This window comes from Narcine bancroftii, chromosome 8 (assembly GCF_036971445.1).
Source record: "Narcine bancroftii isolate sNarBan1 chromosome 8, sNarBan1.hap1, whole genome shotgun sequence".
NCBI lineage: Eukaryota > Metazoa > Chordata > Chondrichthyes > Torpediniformes > Narcinidae > Narcine > Narcine bancroftii.
Window position 1 is genome coordinate 26,286,857 of NC_091476.1, and position 7,655 is coordinate 26,294,511.

A 7,655-nucleotide genomic window follows, 5' to 3' on the forward strand; every position below is an offset into this window, starting at 1 on the left:
TGTATCCTCTCTTGTGAAAACAGAACTGAAGTAAGAATTTAATTGGTCTGCCATTTCCTTATTCCCCTGATTCTGACTGCAAGGGACCTACTCTGGATTTCACCAATCTTTTCCTCTTGACATATCTATAAAAGCTTTTGCAGTTGGTTTTTATGTTTGCCACAAGCTTACTTTCGTAATTTATTTTTGCCCTCTTGATTAATTCCTTTGTCCTCCTTTGCTGCATCTTGAACTGTATGAGCTGAAAGGATCAATCGGTGACCGAGGTCTCATAAATCCATGTGTCCACTTGGCCTGATGGTATCTGCTTGTTATCAGATTCTTAAATGAATCTTACACTAATAAGAAATGATGTCCTTGCTCTGATTTGTAACTATATTTTTCTCTATGCCCTGCATATTTGACTTAGTGAAACATTACACCTTACACTATTATTTATTATTATTTAGGTATTACTATTGCTCTACATTCTGTGTTTAATGACTGTTTTCCTTTATAGTCACTTGGACGATCAAATAATGTTGTTGTCTATGACTCAATCAAACAAATTTGTACTAAAGTCAAGTTGAGTTTTCAAAAGTTTATTAAACAATATTAAACATTTTTAATGTTATATGTTGCTAAATTTTGTTACAAACTGTTAAAAAGTTGTTAGGCGGTCAATAGGAAATGTCAAAACATCCTCCAGATTCTCCATTTCACAGAACAAAAGAACTAAACTAAAAATCTTTATCTCTCAAACATGCCATATGACCCTGGCTCAAAGATACAACACGAGGAGACAGCATAAAAATATGTTAAACAAAGCCACAAACAGACTGCTTACAAGCATGAAATAACCCTTAGAGTTTAAATTGAATTGTCTGGATAACAGCAAAATGAAGCTTTTTGCTGTATATTGGGATAAATAACATCAAAATAATTAAATTAAAAGAAAAGTAAATAAAAGTTCCATAACCTTTGGCAGAGAGCACTGATGTTCTACATATGCCGAAATGCTCAACCAAGTAGGAAATAGGTGCTCTTTTTCCGATGCTTATCCTGCAGCTTCATCTTGCACTGTACACCAAGAGGAAGCACCCATAGATATAAATAGATAGAAATAATAGATGAATAACTGTGTACATCAACCAATTCTCTTGGTAAACTTGTTGCATTCCACCCAAATCAACAGGAAGTCACCACAATGCCTTGTCGCTGACTGTGCAAGATTGCATCACATGGTGAGTTGCCCTTTAAGATATGCAAATGCATAGGTTGTTTAAGAAATATAGTTCAGTGTAAGGGGACATTGATTTTTCTACTTTAAAAAAGTGACTGAATTTCAGGTGGCAATAAGCCAAATAAGCATTGAATGATGTCACACTGCATGTGTCTTCTGCTTACCTGCTGTCGGCTAACGTATCCCACAATATGAAGAACGAGGTTGTCTTACATGAATGGTGCAATTTCAGAATCTGAATTTATTGTCATGAACATCACAAAACTTGTTGTTTTGCTGCAGCATCACAGTGTAAACATTCAGATAAGTCACCGTACAAAAATAAATAAAAAATAGTGTACGAAGAGTCAGTTAGGCAGTGTCTTTGGTTCATTGTTCATTCAGAATCTGATGGCAGAGGGAAAGAAGCTGTCCTTGTGCCGTGTGTGTTCTTCTTCAGGCTCCTGTACCTTTTTCCCGATGATAGTAGAGTGAAGAGGGGATGGCCTTAGTAGTGGGTGTCCTTGAGTATAGAGGCTGCTTTCTTAAGACACCTCCTCTTGCAGATGTCTTCGATGGAGCGAAGACTAGTGCCCGTGATGTTGCAGGCTCAGTTAACAACCCTCTGGAGTTTTTTTTGCCGGAAAATGTTTGTTAATTACTCATGAAACTGCGAGTTTTAGTTTTATATCACTTAAAACACATGACTTGATTTCTATGCAAATGTCTGTCTTTTTGAAGTCAGTTAAGAAAGAAATGGTAAAGGAGTATGATTGGGAAAATCATGGAGCTGAGTTTTGTAGACAGGTTAGAGAGGTTTGCAAATTTGAGTTTTTATGTTAATTAACCTGACAAATGGTTTTTTTTTAATAGTTGATTAAAATTTTTATCCATACACGCAGTAGTCTAAATTAATATAGTAATACAAATTGCAAAAACAAATCAAATGCTACATAAATGATTGTATGTATACCAATATGACAAATGTTCAATGCATAAAATAGGAAGGATCTAAAAAATCCACAATAGTATGTTGCACAACAAGAAAAGGTCCTGTATTAGATCTATTTTTTTAGGTAAAGGAATGATGGAAGTAAACAACAACAAAAACAGAGATACTGGGAAGACTCAGCAGATCAGACATTGCTCCTCCAAATCAGTAAATGTTCACACTTCAGGTCTATCAATTGTGGAGTGCTTGTTTCACCACAGAACTGAATGGTATTCTCCCTGGAAAACTCATGGCATAATTGTAATTTGCCACTCTCCTTTAAAGTGTTTACATCTTCCCTAAAGTGTGACACCCAGAATTGAACATAATACTTAATGTGTTTCATGGTTGATCACAAAAATTACATTGAGAAGCAGTAACCCTTGTGATGTATGATAGCCTGGAGCACCAAATGAGTATATTCTGGCATTCACTGAGCATCTCATTTTATATACTGGGCTTTTAGCAGCTGTGGTACTTTTGTTTTAGGATTGCCAATTGGAACTTTTTGGTTTCAAATATTAAACTTCAAGATCAAAAACTTTGTATTAAATTGCAGATCATTAAATAGCTGAAACACAGGTGAATTTCCAAGCACGCATTGTAGATAAGTTCTTGGAATGGATTTTAAATTTTGTCACCTTATTGGGTGACAAAATTGGGTATCCATTTTTTTGTTCCTAAAACTAAATTTTACTTTCCATATAAAGTTGTAAAATGGATTACCAATTAGCTATACCCATTGAAGGTCTTTCTTGAAAGCACTGAGTAGCATTATACTGAATATGTTGATATGACTCTCTTGTTCCTGGGGGCATGCAGCTGCTGAACAAATTTGTCATTTGGAAATCATTGAGACCTGCGTACAAGTATAAGGTCTTTGATCACGCTTATTGATTATTTTTGCTTTTGTAGCAAAACATAGGAATGGTTGTGTTGTGAGACTAGCTCCATGTATTCCCTTAGGCCTTGTGACTTTATTCAAAATCTGCCTTCCGACTGAACTAATTTATAATTCTGGTGATAATTTTTCATTCACAGTTGAATTATCTTTAGCATTTGTGATTGGGTAATGCATGTCTTATAAAGGGCCAAATGAGAGAATCTGGGAAACACACCCATTCTTTATAGTTGTGAAGTTCTTTTGTCAATAAGATTTTTTTTTTGCAACTGTCCAGTGATTTCTATGCACCCCAAGATTAGCAGTTCAGAAATAGCGAATAAGGCAGAGTAGGGGTAGAGAAATATTCAGATTGGGGAAAAAAAAGTTGAAAGTCATATTCACCTCTCAGTGCAAACATAAGGTGTTGAAGCGTGTGAATTAGAGTTACTGTATGGAAACTGACCTAGGGCTTTGCCTAATTCTTCCATGCTGTCCCATGTGCCTACATGAACGAGGCCCATTTTCCTACATTTGGCTCATTTCCCTATAGACCTTTCCCATCTATGTACCTATCCAAATATCTTTGAAACATTGAATTATTCCTAACTCTATCACTTCCTCTGACTGTTCATTCCATAAGTCCACCACAGGAACCCTTGGAACAAGAGAGTCATATCAATATATAACTGTTTTCACTCTGTTGTTGTTCATTTTTTGGGTAAATTTTATTTTTCATTTGTATCAATACAAGTACAGTACTTATCTATATCATGAAAATTAATTAAAAAAACAGCAATGCAAAAAGAATACATCATTTCATATTTTCTTTTCCCCCCAAAAAGTAGGAAAGATCAAAAAGAAATAAAAGCCTGACTGGTTATCATATAATCTCTTGATTAATTACATTTAAATTTACATCATGATCTTGAACCTTGAGGTGAGTTGGAGCGGGAATGGTGGACGCAGTAGATGAAGACATAGCAATAAAATCCATATAAGATTTCCAAATCTTATCAAATTTTTCTGGTTGATTCTATAAATTATACATTATTTTCTCTAATGGCATACAATTTAGTAGTTTCATTTGCCATTTAATCAACCCCACATTATTGTCTAGTTTGCATGTTATGGCAAAACATTTCTTTGCTATTTCTACACTTAAAAACTTCTTTTGATAAGTATCTAACTTCAAATCAAAAATATCTCCTAATAAAAATATTTTGGGATCTTTAAAAACTTGTACCTTCATAGCTCATCCCAATAAAATATTTACATCTTCCCAAAATATTCCATCTTTTTCACTTTGCCAAACTGCATGGAGAAAAGTTTCTACTTCTTTATTACATCTAAAACAATGATCAGAACAATTTGAATTAATTCTATGTAATTTATATGGAGTATAATATAATTGATGTATGGAACCACACAGAGATCCTCCATCAGCCAGCTCCCCACCATGACTACCAGCCCCCCCACATCTCCATCGGGCACACAGAACTCAAAACGGTCTGCCAGTTTTCCTACCTCGGCTGCACCATTTCATGTGATGCAAGGATCGACAAAGAGATAGACAACAGACTCGCCAAGGCAAATAGTGCCTTTGGAAGACTACACAAAAGAGTCTGGAAAAACAACCACCTGAAGAATCACACAAAGATCAGCGTGTACAGAGCCGTTGTCATACCCATGCTCCTGTTCGGTTCCGAATCATGGGTCCTCTACGGCTCCTAGAACGCTTCCATCAGCGCTGTCTCCGCTCCATCCTCAACATTCATTGGAATGACTTCATCACCAACATCGAAGTACTCGAGATGGCAGAGTCCGCAAGCATCGAATCCATGCTGCTGAAGATCCAACTGCGCGGTGTGGGCCACGTCTCCAGAATGGAGGACCATCGCCTTCCCAAGATCGTGTTCTATGGCGAGCTCTCCACTGGCCACCGAGACAGAGGTGCACCAAAGAAGAGGTACAAGGACTGCTTAAAGAAATCTCTTGGTGCCTGCCCCATTGACCACCGCCAGTAGGTTGATCTCGCCTCCAACCGTGCATCTTGGCGCCTCACAGTTCGGCGAGCAGCAACCTCCTTTGAAGAAGACCGCAGAGCCCACCTCACTGACAAAAAGACAAAGGAGGAAAAACCCAACACCCAACCCCAACCCACCAATTTTCCCTTGCAACCGCTGCAACCGTGCCTGCCTGTCCCGCATCGGACTTGTCAGTCACCAACGAGCCTGCAGCAGACGTGGACATACCCCTCCATAAATCTTCGTCCGTGAAGCCACGCCAAAGAAAGAAAGAATATAATTGATGTAAAAAAAAATTAAATTGTACCATTTGGTATCTAACATTAATTGTATTAGTTATACTTCCGTGACATAATTTTGACCATACTTCTTGAATTTGTATATTTAAATCTTTTCCATCTCAATTTAGATTTAAATAAATCCTTTTTCTGCAAAGTCTCTTGCAATTTTATATACACATTAGTAATAAATCTTTTCATCCGTTATTAAATATTCAAATTGACTTTGATCCGGTAATCTAAAATTTGTCCCTAATTTTCTTTTCAAATATGATTTAAGCTGATAATAAGAAAAAATGGTATTATTTGGCATATTATACTTTCCTTTCAATTGGTCAAAGGGTCTCAACAACCTGTGGTGGATCTGAAGTCCTAGGTAAGTAAAATCTGCTGAGGATATTAGAATTCCTATCCTAAACAATGTTATCAAACCAGATGGATTGTAATTTTCCATTTGTATTAAATCAACATCTGTATTAATTAGTTGTTTATTTCAGAGTTTTTTAGTTAGTTGAATTTAAATTCCAGACTGCTGGATACATGCCCAAAAATGTAAAATTATCTTTTAATACTGGTGATGTAAAATGACTTTTTGATGGGTTCTTGGCATAAAAATAAGCTTCTTAATCATCCTAAAAATCTTTAAAAATCTTTGACTATATCAAATAGTTCAAAATATTTAAATCAGAGTGAAAGAAAAAGTGACAAATACAGGTCTTGAGGTTTTATATTTACCGTAAATGAACGCAGTAGAAGTAATAACATTGATGACCTTGTAGTACAGCTACAGATTGGCAGGTATGATGTTGTAGCCATGATTAAAGGATGGATGTCTTTGGGAGTTGAATGTCCAAGGATGCACAGTGTATCAAAAGGATAGGCAGGTAAGCAGAGGTGGTGATGTGGCTCTGTTGGTAAGGAGCAACATTCAATCATTAGAAAGGGGTGACATAGGATCAGAAGATATGGAATTGTGGTCTGAGTTAAGAAATGGCAAGGATATAAAAACACTGTTGGCATTTAAATACAGACCTTCAAACAGTAGCCAGGATGTGGACAACAAATTACGACAGTAAATGCAATGTTGGTATTCAAATTTCGAGGAATAGGGTACAAGAGCACGGATGTCCTGTTGAGGCTTTATAAGGCACTGTGGTGAGGCATTACTTGGAGTATGAGACACTGTTTTGGGCTGCTTATTTGAGGAAGGATATGGTGGCATTGAAGAAAGTTCAGAGAAGATTTATAAGAATGATTCCTGGAATGAAGGAATTAGTCTATGAGGGAAGTTTGATGGTGTTCGACTGTATTCCTTGGAGTTCAGAAGAACGAGGGGGAACCTCAAAGCAACATTTTGAATATCGAAAAGCCTGGATAGAGTAGATGTGGCAAAGTTGTTTCCCTTGGGGGGGGGGGGGTAAACAAGGACAAAAGGGCACAACAGGATTGAAAGGTTCCCATTTAAAACAGAAGTGGAGGAATTTCTTCAGCTAGAGAGTGGCAAACCTCTGGAATTTGCTGCCATGGGCAGCTGTGGAGGCCAGGTTGTTGGGTGTATTTAAGACAGAGATTGACAGGTATCTAAATCATCAGGGTATAAAAGGTTAGGGGGAGAAGACAGGGGAGTGGGACAATGGATCAGCCCATGATGGAATGGCGGAGCAGACTAGATGGGCCGAATGGCTGACTTCTGCTCTGATATCTTATTGTCTTTTAGTCTTATGTTTTTCACATACTGGAAAATCTTGTTTCCCTACTTTAGTCTGTGTTCAATTGTGGATCCCCACAATCTCCAAATAGCACCTGCCTTTTCAGACGAATATGCATGGCATTATGATCAATGCAAATGACCTTTGCCTGGTGCTAGTTCCTCATGAAATTGGATCTTGTGGGCAGTGTCCTAAGACAACACTCAACATTATTTATGTTAACTGCTGAATGCTCATGAGCCTGTGATACATCTTTTGTGTGCAACCTACACCAGATGAAATGGGCGTTTCATCAATAAATGAAAAGTAAATTAAGGCTTATTGTCCATTGTCATCCAAGTGGGCATTTTCATCACTAATCAATTTACCTCCAACATGTTTCATAATAATGAAATTATTATTTTTCCTCCATGAAAGGATGATGGACCAACAAAGGGAGAATTATCTGTGATATTTTTCAGTTTTATGTGCTAACATAGATATTAAACTGATCTTGGAATGGGTAATGATTCGTTCTCATTTGAAGTACTCATCCTGATATCAAAACAAACTTACAGTATTAAAAATTA